Source organism: Acomys russatus, chromosome 15 (assembly GCF_903995435.1).
Source record: "Acomys russatus chromosome 15, mAcoRus1.1, whole genome shotgun sequence".
In the NCBI taxonomy this organism is placed as follows: Eukaryota; Metazoa; Chordata; class Mammalia; order Rodentia; family Muridae; genus Acomys; species Acomys russatus.
Genome location: NC_067151.1, coordinates 1,310,120 through 1,325,124, shown reverse-complemented (window position 1 = coordinate 1,325,124; position 15,005 = coordinate 1,310,120).

Below are 15,005 nucleotides of genomic sequence, written 5' to 3'. Positions count from 1 at the left end.
CATTGCCTGTAACATAATTTAGTATATGTTTGGCCATAAGAGGAGGAGGCTGCTAAAGGAGGAAGGACCACTTATGATGTTGGTTGGAGCAGCATGTATATACAATTTCATGTAGGTGGGGATCCCTAGCTGCTAGATGCATTGTTAGGAATGGCATGTGTGTGCATAGGCCACATCAAGCAGAGCCACAGGTTGCTGAGCTATCTCCATCTCACCCACGACGACTTCGTGAGCTTTCTCAGAAATGTGTCAGAAACAGCAAGAGCAGTGTGCATCACCAAGATGCATTAAACCTGAAATATCACCTGTGCCCCACAGAAAGAGATGCTAGGTTTTTCTCCTCGGATGCCTCATATTCACACTTCCTCTGTTTGTTTAAGATTTAGATGATAAATCTCTGCTCCAAGATGAAAAAAATTGAAAGCCACCTCACTCAGGAAACAGTCTACTACAGGGCACGATTGAGTCCTGAATATTCTCAACTCTCTCCACAGGAAGAAGCAAGACCATATGCTAATCTGAAAGATGTGAAGAAAAAGGCAATCAACCCAATTTTTCATGGTAAAATTAATTACAGCAAGCTTTTTGAAATTCATGTACATGAATTATTTTCCTCTAAGGTTCAAGAGGTCAGCTTTGGATATGGGGAAAATAAAATTTGTATAGCTCAGGGTTGGGAAATTTCAAAATGGGGGATTTTGCAGGTAAATAGATAGGGTTACAGAGCAAAGCATAATAAGGTAGTCATAACAAAGTAGTTATAATAACCTTTTGAAATATAGGTGTGGTTTCCAGATGTTCATAACAATCTCCTGGAACAATGGCATGGTTGTAAGGTAGTCATAACAACTTTGAAACAAAGATAGGCTTGATATTTCCTGGAACAGGCAGTACAGAACCACTTGTAGCTAGGGTTACAGGTGGACATAGCCCAGTCTTTGAGATACAGAGATTTAATCACAAACAGAAAGGAACCTAGTCTTTCTCATAAGAAGGCTTTCAAACCCAAAATGGAGGAAGGCTGGTTCATCTCCAGCATTCCAGGTAACAAACCAACTAAGACATTTGTAAAATAAAGAAGGAAGGTTTTATGTGGCTTTTGACATATTTGCTCATTATAACTTTAATGTTTGGGCTGTCAACAGTGATTAGTTACGAGATTAACTCTTGGATGGGTTGCTTGACTGAGTTAGAAAACATCAATAAAAATTAAGCCGTGGTTCACCCTATCTAATGGGAGCAGGTACTTTGCACTTATGTCGATTCATGTTCTTCCACAGCCTCCTCTAGCATTAGAAAAACTAGAATCTTGGCCTTGTGTGGATCTTCGAGCACTCTAAACACAGCTCATAGGATGTTAGAGCATTCTTGAATGTTTTCAGAGTTAGGATCAGAGTTTGGCTTTAGGCAACCTAACTAACTGTGCTCAGCCGCCTGTCCCTAATAAAGAAAATGAAAGGAACAACTTATAAGGAAAAACAGAAGACGTATTCAATGCAACCACACTGGTAAGAGAGAAAAAGAAGTCCAGTTACTAAGGTCCTAACACAACAGTAAGTAGAAGGGAAGAAGTATACATAATTAATCAGTTCTTGTCAAGTGCAGTTCTTCCATCATTGAGCCACCATTGTCTGGGCTCCACCAGGCATCACAAGTTGAAATATTTCTCAAGGACACGAACTCCTCCACTGAATGTCTTGAGCATCCCAGCCTTTCCAGCTCAATTGGAGATTCTTGAGGAAATTTCATTGTTCTGGGCAATGGAATAAGTATGTATTTAAAAATATTTTCAGTTATGTCAAAAGGTAAATGCCATTCTATTCTTCAGTAATATATTGAGCTCAGACTGTCTTCTAGATGTCCAAAATGCATCAGCCATCAACTAGAAATGACTCCCTCTGAGCCTGACATGGCGACAGAGGAGGTAGTGCAATCACTTGATAAGAATGGGAACAGTTACTGCAATTCTGGATTTGTGGTTTTCATTTGTATTTATTTCCTTGTATAAAACCTTTGTTCCTTATGTTGTAGGCATTTCTTCCCTCAGGATATTTGGGGATCCTGAGGTATTTCTTTTCTTGTACTAGTCACTGAATTGGTACAGATGTGCAAGGAGCTCCCAGCCTGCATGTCAGTCTGTCATACTGCCAGCCACTCTGAACAGTACAGGGGCTCACACGATCCATCAGAGTTGATAAGAAGAAAGTGAGTGGCACAGACCCTGATACGTTCTGCTGAGTCCAAAAATGAAATTGACTCAGGCCACTAAAAACCCCTCTAAGCTCTTTCCTTAGTAAACCTCAGAAAAGCACAATAAATCAGCCGGTTAAAATGCAGAAGCAGTGCAAATTGGTGTCTCAGCTAATGTAGATAAAGATTTCAGTGAGCACTGCATATATCAAAAATTTAACACATGCTGCTTGCAGAGTTTTAATGAATACAAAAGCCCAATTGCTGAAAACTCACATAACCGCGGCATTGTTTCATTTGGCTGCCAATAAAATTGTTGCTTATCTTATTTTCTAATGGATTATCAATGTTGGTAATTTGCTGTGGGTGGCTTGTAAAAATGGGGACAGAAGAATGGAAGGAATTTAAATAAGTCCTGCTGACTAGGAAAGAGCCAAGTGAGATGGCCGACTTGGCTTTTGCATATCATCTGCAGATCAGTTGGCAGTGAGTGGTGTCCTTTGCTCTGAAGGTTTACATCATCTTTGGATCACTGACACTAAGACATATATGATTAAGGAAAATGGTTTTGTTCATCTTTTTTATTGTCTCTTATTTTATTTTATTACTTTCCCCTGTGCTGTGTATTGTAATTTCCAGTTAACCAATTGGTGCCAAATGCAAGACTGCTGCCTTCGCACTTTGTTGAGAGATGCTTTTCTCTAAACCGGGGGGTGAATTCCCACCATTAGAATAAACAAATCTATTACATTTTCAGTGTGATAACAGCTATTTCTAAGCAATGCTCTCAGCTTTATGGGTATGTAGGTATGGGAAGGACACCTTTACCCTGGATGACATGAATGAAGTTTTGACATAAATGGATTCATGATAACAAGCTAACTACAAGAAGAACTCATTCATTGACTGATTCATTCAGTAAATATGAATGACAGGCTAATTCATTGGTAGTTAACACAGTAATTAACCCTCTTATTTCATTATTATTATTTTCTTGATGAGCAGCTTCACTTGAAAGACTCTTAATTTTTACCCACAGAAAGAAAACCAGACTTCAGTGGTCTTGAGTTTTTGAGTTTTTTCACAAGAGAAACTCTTTTCCTTCTTCCCTCTTCACCTCTCCCTCCCTCCCTCTTTACAACTGAATTAAAAAAAAAAATAGGAAATCATTGTTTTGGACTGAGATCCATCTTCAGGCTCTGAAAATATAGGGTAAAAACACCAAAATATTTTCCTTGGCTGGTGCCATAGTTTGAGGAGGACTCCAGGGTCCAGACCCACCTGTAGTTTCCCAGGACCCTCTGAATCCTTCTATTTCCTCATTCTCCCAGGCTTCTCACACCTAAAGTCTCAATAGGATGTCCTCCCCTCTGGCCCACTTTTCTGGTAGGTAAAGTTTTTCATGGGGACGTGCCCCTTGGACTAGTGTCTCGATATAAGTGAGTATATACCATTTAGCCAATGGACAGGACTTCTCCACCGTTAAGTGGAGGAGATCTGACTTTCACACAAACTCTGGTGCCCCATATTTGATCATTTCCCTTGGATGGGGACGCCTGGTGGCACTCAGAGAAAGGATAATAGGGCACCAAGAAGAGACTCGATACCCTATGAGCATATATAGGGGGAGGAAGTCCCCCTCAATCACAGACATAGGGGAGGGGAATGGGGAGAAGAGGGAGGGAGGGAGGAATGGGAGGATACAAGGGATGGGCTAACAACTGAGATGTAATATAAATAAATTAATTTTTAAAAAGACCAAAATAGTCTCTTACACTAAACTTATATACCATTAAGTTCAAACTGAGCCATTTAAGTGAATTTTTGACAAAAGGGGATTACAAAGAAAAGAGCCAAGTCTCTAGAATGGGCCTGGAAGGATAAGGCTTCGGTCCTCACACAGGAAAAGGGAGCCCAGGTCATACAGTATTAACCTTTCGTATCTGTCCTTCCTTTCCTGATGTTCAGGGGATGTGACTTTGACATGAGCTACCTCTTTTTACTTCCTATTTCTGCTTTCTTCAGCCTGTTCTAGTCTATAATCCACCCTCCTACACCAGGTTCAAGAAAACATTTATCCTGCTGTAAGGAATCAAATGTCACCCAATTCTATAATTGAAAGACAATGAAGACCTTGAAAGGCAAATGTTATGATCTTTTTTTTCCCTGACACTTCCTTTTCAAAAAACAATTCATTCTCTGTCTCTCCATCTCTGTCTCTGTCTCTGTCCATGTCTCTGTCTCTATCTATCTATCTATCTATCTATCTATCTATCTATCTATCTATCTATCATCTATCTGTCTGTCTCTGAAATTCATTGTAATGGGAACACATAGACTCAAAGTTCTCTATTCAGTTGTCTGGAGGAAATATCTGGTCCACAAAAGTAAATGAACCAAAGCTACAAGTTAACACAGAGCTGTTTCTGCTCTCATCTTACTCCCTAATGGTGCTTGTATTGTGCAGCCCTAAGTATTCCTTTATTGCTCAAGGTCCCTACCCCTACCCCTGTACTGCCACCTTGAAAGCCAGAAAGGGGACTCCTGGGGTCAGGCAAAGGAGGCTGGGGAGACTTGTAGTTCCCTGATCACTATGGATAGTTGAGAAATCAAAGCACAGTCTGCTTTAGAAAGGTACAAAAAAAATCATGATGCTTCTTTTGTATGTGACACAACCAAATTGTGTTTGTTTTAGCAAGGTTTTATGCATATGGAACAGTCTTTGTCTTTCCTTGGGGGCATCTGAGACCAGTTAAAGAGGCCGAAAAATGAACAGATTTGCAAGCCTAGAAGGGGACAGCATAGAAGGGGCTTGAATTCAAAAGGTATATGTACAGAAAGAAGGGCAGTTCATAATGAGCACGTACATGTCAGGGTGCAGCTTCAGGGCACAAAGAGAGTGATAAGGTAGGCAACCGTCTAGTCCCATGACCCCTGGCTCAGGGGTACATGCACTTTAAAGGCCATTTCTGATTGGTTAGGGCTACATGAAGGTTATAGAGTCAAGAGTAAGACCCTGTCTTTGAATTCCTTGCTGTATCTTTAAGGTCAACAAAGAATGAACATTGAGTTGTGCTTTGTCTAAGGGAATGTGAATACAGGTCACACACAATGGTATAGGAGCGATTTCACCAAATTTTCTGTCACCACAAAGAATGGTGATATAAACCGTAGGGGTCTCCTCTTTGACTTTCAAAGGGGCAGCACAAAGGGAGGGACCTTGAGCAGTGGAGAACTACTTAGGAGGACTGGACAGTAGATGCACATGGCCCAGCTAAAAGTGAAGTATGGAATTAAATTTTGATTAATTATGTTCCTGTAAAATTTGAATTCTCTTTCTAGTCTGTCTATAAAAAAGATATTATATGGACAGAACATTCTCCACAGTTAAGTGGAGAATGGGGTATGACTTTTACATGAACTCTGGTGCCTCATATTTGACCATGTCCCCTGGAGGGGGAGACCTGGTGGCACTTAGAGGAAGGATAGCAGATTACCAAGAAGAGACTTGATACCCTATGAGCATATACAGGGAGAGGAAATCCCCCTCAGGACCAGTCATAGGGGAGGGGAATAAGGGGGAAATGGGAGGGAGGGAAGAATGGGAGGATACAAGGGATGGGATAACCATTGAAATGTAACAAGAATAAATTAATAAAAAAATTTTAAAAAACGATTTTATAGAATTTTGCCATAAGAAGACACAGTCAGGAAATATGTAACCCACAATACAGACTATAAACATTTATGGAAAGGTTTATAAGGTAATTAGCATACATTTCATGTTACTATACACATTAATATAACTATTACATTTACATTTTTGTGCTATTTCCAGTAATTGTTTACTGTAGACACTGATATTTTATGAATTACTTTCTTCTTTTACTATTGGCTTACATAACTTTCATAAATTTTTGTGGCCCCCAAATTTAGGTCACCCGCAATAGAAGTACAGCCTTCAGGGACAGAGTAGCTGAATGTAGAGTCTGAGAGCTTGTGTCAAGGTCAGGCAAGAGGGAGCACTGATGATGTGCTTTGGCTAGTCCAATGCTAAAAAATAACTTAATATCTTTAGGGGAGACTTTCCTACTGCTGCACTCATATTCCCTTCCACTCCCATCCCTTTATACTTGGGTGATAGATGTACTTTCCCTGTGTGCCCAGGAAGGCTTCTAAATGGGAACAGTCATGCATGCAGAACAGAAAGATTTGCAGGCGGAGGCTTGTGCCACTTGCCTTCAGTATTATTCTGCCATACCACCATTTATCAGTAGCTGTGGTGAGTCAAGCCCAAGTAGAACAAGAACAAAGCCATGTTTCACCTGTCAGTCATCACTAGTTGCAGAGCTGGCCCTGCTGGGCCCAGAAGTATATAAGAATACAGCCTCTGAGAGAGATACCAGGACCTAGTGAGATGGCAGCAGACAGCTCAGAGCACCTCTGTTATAAGCTGTTTGTGTGTAGTTTCAGCCTCTGGCTGTACCCTAACTGTGAGTTTAAGTTCTAAGCAAAATACAGTGTCGCAGATGTTCTCAGGATAACACTGGAGCAAGAGTGAGCATGTTTTCAGAAGGAAAGCCGATAAAAATTCAATAACAAATGACATGAATCAAAATCATTACATTACTGTAAATCTAGGCCTGAGACACAGAGGGAATAGGCTCCTTAGCTGCTAGGAGCTATTAGCAGTGCCTAGTTTTCTTCTGATACCAGATTTCAAGACCTTCTGAAGGGTACCTCAGACTGCTTTGCTCAAGGACATTCCTAAACACTTAGGACAGTCAGGCATTATGACCTCTTAGAGTGTTCACAGTGAAGCCTCTACTTACCTAAGACACCATTGGATACTGCAGGCTTATATTTACTATGCAAAATCTCCAACCATCTTGCTCTCTTTTCAAATTATAATTGAAGAATTCCAGGCCCACAGAAGCTATTTTTTGTTAAGACCACAAACTTAGTTGACCTGTGACTAGATGGTTGATTACAAGTCATCAGAGGCTGGACCCTCATACAAATATCAAAAGGGCTAGCTAAAGCCATGGATAACAGTGGACATGACAGTTTTTAGGACTCCTTTTTTTGAGTACTGTTTTAAATTATTATTATTTTTAAATTCAAACCCATATTGTATATTAGACATATTCCTTCACATATCTTATATAGTCTCTTAGACAGCTTCTTTTCTGCTTTTATGTCATATATACACACATGATTTCATAAATCTATTTAAAATCTAGGGACCACATATGAGAGAAAGGACATGATATTTGTCTTTCTGAGATTGGTTGGATTTGCTTAATATAAGTATGTCTAATATATGCATATTCTTGCAAGAGATGTTTTCTTAATGACTGTAAAATAGTCTATTATGTATAATACACCACATTTTTTTTAACATTTACTCTTATGTGAAGACAACCAAGTTGGTTTCATAACTTAGCTGTTGGGGATAGTGCTGCTGTAGACAGTGCTGTGCAGGTGCCTTTGTGCTGTGTTGGCTTGAAGCTCTTTGGGTAGTCAGTCAGGTGGTAGCAGGGCCATGGGGCAGGTCTGCTGTTAGCTTTTTGAGAAGCCTCTATATGGACTTCCATGGTGGCTGCCAGAATTTCCCCTCCAACCAGCCATGTGTTAGGGTTTTGTTTCCTCAATGACTAACTACCATTTTGTTCAGAGTACAGTAGAATTTCAAAGCAGTTTTGGTGTACATTTCTCTGAATTTTAGTAAGGCTAATCGTTTTTCTTCTTTTTTTTTTTCATGCTTATTGGCCTTTTTACTCTTTTTTTTTTTCTTCTTTTTGTTATTTTTTATTATAATTTGTAATTATATATTGTAATTCAGATTATATCCTGATTGTTTTTTTTATTATTAATTTATTCTTGTTACATCTCAATGTTTATCCCATCCCTTGTATCCTCCCATTCCTCCCCCCCCCCCCTTTTCCCATTATTCCCCTCCCCTATGACTGTTCCTGAGGGGGATTACGTCCCCCTGTATATTCTCATAGGGTATCAAGTCTCTTCTTGGCTACTTGCTGTCCTTCCTCTGAGTGCCACCAGGTCTCCCCCTCCAGGGGACATGGTCTTTTTACTCTTTTTTATGAGAATTTTCTGTTCGTTTCATTAGTACATTGATTGATTGGGTATGATTTTTTGTTGTCCTTGTCTAGCTCCCTGAAAGCTCTAGATACTTCCTGGTATGGCCAGTGGACTCAGGCATCATTCTCCAGCCTGGTCTATGGCACAACCTACAGAACTCTGAGGCTGGGATTCTGTGGAATGGTTAAGTGGCTGCCATGATGGCAATATCCATTTGATCTTGACCAGAAGAATCTTGCTAAGGAGGTCTGTAGCACCAAGGAGTATCTTCCCCACATTTCAGCATCTAGAGACCTAAGGTAACTCATCCTCCTTTTCCTCAAAAGGCTTTGCTTGTAACCTCATAAACCTTCCAGGACAAGTTTCTGTCTAAGCCAGACAGGCTCACTGCTATCTTGGTATCTGAGGTATTGTACACAAATTCTCTCAAAATATTATGAGCAATTCTGAATCACATACTCCAAATGTTAGGAGAAAGTCAAGGGCCTATTTTCTCAAGCTTCTCTTGACCATCTTACAAAAAAAGATTTTAGATATGGATTCTAGACAAAATCAAATCTTCAAAGGTTCAGATGAACTCTTCAGAATAATGGGTGGAATCTTAAGTAAGAGACAGGAATGAATCATAATCAGAGACAATGATGAAGCAATGCTCTTCTAGTCACTTGGGATTCTGTTTTACTCTGATTTCAGCCACTTAGGAAGTGCAGGAGGGAAAACTGGTCATTGATAACAAAAGTGTTCTAAATGGAAGCCACTTGTATAAGATAATTATTTGAAAGTATTTATATATGTTCCTGTGAATGTGTGTATTTGTGTGCATGCGTATGTAAACATTTACGTAAGAATTATGTATGCATTTTTGTATGGCCATTCTTGTATTTTCTAGTTCTCATTTTTGAAAAATTTCATAGAAAAAATCCTAGTAGTAATGAGCACACCTATAATTCTGAGGATCTTTATCTATCTATCTATCTATCTATCTATCTATCTATCTATATCTATCTATCTCTATCTATCTATCTATCTATCTATCTATCTATCTATCTATCTATCTATCTATCTATCTATATTTCTTTACTAAATGAATGAGGGCTCCACAAAGACATAGCTGCATCTAGGGCTGGGTAGACAAAAGTTGTAGAGGAGTCTCTACCCCCTATTCCAGAAAAATCAGGAAATATTAAAAGAGATGATGAGAATGCATTATAAGAACTAGAACTATGGCTGGAGAGATGACTCGGTAATTAAGAATGCTTGCTGTGCTCCCAAAGGACCCATGTTCAGTTCCCGTCACCCACGATATGACTCACAGCAACCTGTGCTTCCAAGTCTAAAGGATCCAGTGCCCTCTTCTGGCCTCTGTTGGCAGTGGAATGCATGTGGCATGCATACCCAAATGCAGACACACATATCTGCATAATTATAAATAAAAGCAAATCTTATTTAAAGAAAAAGAAACTGGGCATGGTGACACACTCTTGTAATCCCAGAACTTAGGGAAGCATAGACAGGCAGATCTTTGTGAATTCAAGGCCAGCCTGGTCTACAAAGCAAGTCGAGGACAGCTAAGACTACACAGAGAAATCCTGTCTCAAACAGAAACAAAACCAAACCACAAAGAAACAAAGAAAAGAAGAGCTAACTGGAAAGAGCTTATTGTACAAAGCTAAAGCTGCTTTAAATCTTAAAAAACAAATAAACAAACAAAAAAAAAAAAACAGTAAGAAAAAAACCTTTATGACTGTAATCCATGAAAGAAAATAGGTACCGATTATAGCTCTGGATTAATTTAATTTAACAGTAGATAAATGAACACATGGGTGGGGCTCTTGATGTAAAAATAAATGTGTAAAAACTATAGAGTCTGAACAATCATCTTTTCTAAGTCACTGTAACTCCACTCCATAGGAGAACAGGTTGAAACCAAAACATCAGAGTGTACTGCATATAGGAGGGAGATTTTGGTGAGGATCATGTTCTAGTTTTATTTCAGATGATAATGACAATTATCCTGATTAAAAAAAAACACTGACGTGAAAAAGGGCTTATTGAAGTTACATTTCCAAGTTATAGTCTATAATAGCAAGGAAGTAAGAGTGAGTCACAACATATCCAAGACAAAAGCAGGGAAATAAATGGGTGCATATCTACTTGTTTACTTGTTCGTGCCCTGATAACTTTCTTCTCTCACACATAATTCAGGATCTTTCTCCACAATGGGCTGGGTCTTTCCACATCAACCAATAAACTTAATCAGACAATTCGCCACAGATATGCCCACACTTCAACCCAATGGAGACAAGTCCCATTGAGAATCTCTCCTCTGTATCAAGGTTTTATCATTGGCAATAAGCTCCCCATCACAAATGATGGTATTTCCATGTTCTTTAAAAGAGAATCACATATTGTGTATTGTCCTAGTTAGTTTTATTGTCCACTTACAATATACAACTTAGACTCACCAGGTGAGAAAGAACCTCAAACAATAAACTAGCTAGATCAGATTTCCCTGTGAATTTATCTGTGAAGACAGTGGCTCTTGATTGCTAATTTATATTGAAGGGTCTACCCAGTGTGGGCAGTATTATCACTGGTCCTGGTCTGAATAAGAAAAGTAATTAAGCATAGGCCTGGGAGCAAGCCAGTGAGCAAGCCCGCAAGTAGTTTCATGGTTCCTACCTCTGGATTCCTGTTCTAAGTTCATGCTATGGCATCCTTTAATAATGGATTATGACCTGGAGATATAAGCCAAATAAACTCTTTCCTCTCCAAGATCCTTTTAGTCAGAATACTTTATCACAGGAGCAAACATAACTATTATGCTTATTAATGTCAAGGAAAAGAAATTAGACATCTTCTTAAGTAAAAGAAATAAGCTATCAGAGAAAACCAAACATACATTCTTAATATCCAAAGAAGGATACTATGGAATATTATCACTGATGAAGCATTCTGATTTCAATGTTCTGAGTCTATACATACTCACAGAAAGACTCCAGACATTTTTAGATTAGGAATTTCCTGTTAAAAGGAAATATATTATACAATGTCAATTCCATAAAGAAAAACAATGGCTATGGATCAAAGCAGACATACAAAACATGACAAATCCAGTACTTAACCTAGACACCTAGACTCAGTACTGGACTGCAAAAAAGAAATTGTCATGAAAACATGGAAAAATGGAAAGAATTATGAATGTAAATTAATATTTTTATATTAATATTAATATGGTGCTCATTATCTACAGACCTTAGTAACTGTGCTGTGGTTATGTAAGAGAGTATCTTTCACCTTAGATACTGCACATTGAATTATTCAGAGTAAACAGGCACTGTGTTTTGAACACCCATATAACTCAGGAGAAACATACATATATTATATATAATATATAAAACATGTATATGTAGCTAGAACTCAGAGTATCCACAAATGGTAAAGCAAATAAGGTGATTTTACTAATAAGTAGATCACAATCAAGAAATTGCCAGTCGTTTTTGGATTATTCTATTATTTCTATTATTTTGTGTGTGAAACTGAAATTATTTTCAAATTAAAAACTACAAGGGTAAGACTGTCAAGCAGAGAATGTTGGTAATTACAGAATTCAAAATATGGATGTTTTACCTGCTGTGTGATCTTCCATAGACTATGTACTTCCTAACATGCCACAATTTCCTTCACAGGAAAATTGATATATTATTACCTGATGACTAGGGATTTTGTGAGAAAAGATAGAAAAGCGTCTTTATTGTCTCCAATTTTTTCATAAAGGTGATACTTAGATTTTGGCAGGTAAATTATGAGCTAGTGTAAGGCTCAGGATTCAAGGTGGCTGCTGAGCTCTTGTAGGGAAAGTCTTTGAATTGTCCTTGGACAGAGATTCATCATAGTATTATCTACCCATTCAAATTAAAGAGTTGAATGACAGCAGCAAGAGCGCACGACTAAATACTTTGAAAGCAGCAGAAGTTCACATGACCGGACCATCATTCAACAGAGGTTCAAGACCTTCGAGCTCTTTCTAGGAAGTGGGCTGAGAGATACAAATACTACCCAACAACAAAAACAGAAGCTCAAAATACCAAAATTGAGCTTGGAAATTATAGATAAACTTAGTGTAAGTTCTTCAAAACAGAGGTTGCCTTGTGAAAAATCTGCCAGATAATGAGACACTGCTGAAAAGACAGTGTCAGGGGAGAGGTGAGGACACACAAATGTTGGCCGTGTGTGGGAGAACCTGAAGGCAAGCCCTGTTGTGCTCATGTCTCTTTTCTAACTTTTCTGTTTTCTTCAGCAAGTTCCTTATTTGAAGACAGATTTGCAGGGTTATTATTAGAAATACAATACACTCCTCATGTGCCTAGAAGACTGACCAACTAATATCATAAGGATTTTAGGGATGACTGCCAAGGTCATCCCTGGAAATCCTCCTTTCTGTGACCCATGATCAAGTCACATTTCCCTTGCCAGTCTTTAATAGTGACTATAGTGGGTGGTCAGAAAAAGCTGTATAGACTCAATTTCTCCCTCTCTGTTCTTGCCTTTCTTGAGAGTATGAGAAACAGATTTTCTTTGATGTTTTCTGAATAGGGAAGTAGGAGATGCTTACTTATGTCTTGTCTCCTTTATCAGTGGCTTTTCAGTCCATGTTCTACATCACATCAAAACCGTCCTTCACTTGGGGTTAGAATCTCAGCCTTAATCTGAATATTTGACATCTTGAGACATCATGGGAAAGCTTTACCTCTGAATTTTAATCTTGACAGCTGTAGAATATCATGCTTTCTTTCAGGGCTGTCGTGAGGATGAATGAGGTACTCTGCATAAGATACCTATGCTCAGTGTAGTCATCAATATGTATGTCAGTGTGTAGTCATCAATATCATTATTCTTAGGGCTGCAAGAGAGGTATGTCTAACTTACATTTTTGTTTTACAAATTGAGATAATTTAACTATAATATCTTTCCTTTCCCTTTCCTCCCTCTAGATCCTCCCATATACCATTTTTCACTCTCCTTTGAATTCATGTCCTCTTTTTCCACTCACTGTCATTGCGTGCACATATTCATATATGAATATTTCTATATATTCCTAAATATAATATACTCAGTCTGTACAATATCACTTGTATATGTATTTCCAGAGCTGACCACTTGGCATTGGACAAATAATTACTATGTTCTTCTCTGGTGAAGACCTCTACTCCCAGCTTTCCTCAGTTGCCTATGATTTTGTGTTGGATTGAAATCCCAGAGGCTTTTTTCTACCCAGTTTGGCATGTTCTTTGAGCAATTATGCTCTTGAGACTTTATGTGTGTAGCTTCATCAGAATGCTAGAACTCAAAATCTCACAGCAAATTCCATGTTTCATATACTTTTACAATCTTTCTGGCCCCATTTCTGAAATGTTCACCAAATCTTAGGTGTGAGAATGTTTTGTAGATGTATTCATTTGTACTGGGCTCCACAACTCCACATTTTTATTGGTTGTGGTTTTCTCTAGTAATCTTTGTCTGTTGCAAAGAGAAGTTTCCTTGGTAAAGGGTAAAGAAAGAATACTATTATCTGTGGGTATAAAAACAAATGTTTATGATTGTTGTTAGGGAGTATACTGGCTTAGTAAGTTAGATGTTTTGGATTCCTCTCCATTCACCAGGATTTCACTAGCTACTCTAATACTAAGAAGTAGTGTGAGGAGGATTAGAAGTTTCTGGTCATTTTTAGCTACATAGCAAACCTCAGGCCAGCCTGGATTGCCTGAGACACTGTTTCACAAGCAAGACCAATATAAAACAAGAAATAATATTTCAAGATGTATTAAATTTTATGATATTATATAGATAAACATTTACTTTCTAATAAAACCAGATTGTGGGGTAGCTATCCTCTGTTTTCCAGCTGAGCCTTAAGTCTTAGTCCTTTGAATCATTTATTTTCCATCTTGTTCCGTACAGGGAAGGCAGGATTTGTTCCTATCTAGTTAGAAATGTAGATAAGATTCACTCTTACCAACTTCTGGTAAGAAGTTTATCAGTAACAGAACTGGAGTTAGAATAGGAAGGGCTTGATCTGAGCCTGAGCTTCACCACTTCTTAGATCTACAAGTTTAGTTTTGTCAATTCACCTAACTTCATCTTCATGTAAAAAGTGGAGATGACAGTATTTTTGCTCAATGTGATTAAGAGGGTTAGAAGCAGTGGTTTAGAGGGAGGTGTGGTCAGCTGTGACACACTAACATTAATTTAATTTGTTGTGTTTGTTGATTTTCCACAGTGCAACTGGGGACTCCAAAAGTTGGGTAGGGCATGATTCAGATGTTCTGCAGATGGCAGTTTTCAAGGTAGACACTAGCCATTTTTTTTAATGTGGCCTTGTCTTATATGCTGATGAAACTTTAATGCCTCTCCACTAAGTAAAAAACGTGGCAGTGTCTGCCTCTTTGAAAGGACATCTGAGCCAATGATTAGGAGAACAATTTGTGCTCAGGGAGGAAATGGAGCAGGAGCCTTTATAGCAGGGCGCTCATTGTTCCTATTACCTGCCTGGGCCAGTTTTGTGTTGATGCAGTAACATCAGCATCATCCAAAGTGGAAACAATGTGAATTATTGATGGTTTTGCATATGCTTGCTGGATTCCAGGAAAAGTTTGTGAATAGTAAGGACTCCACTCAAAGTCTCCAAAGGGACAGTGAAAGGTGACTGGAGC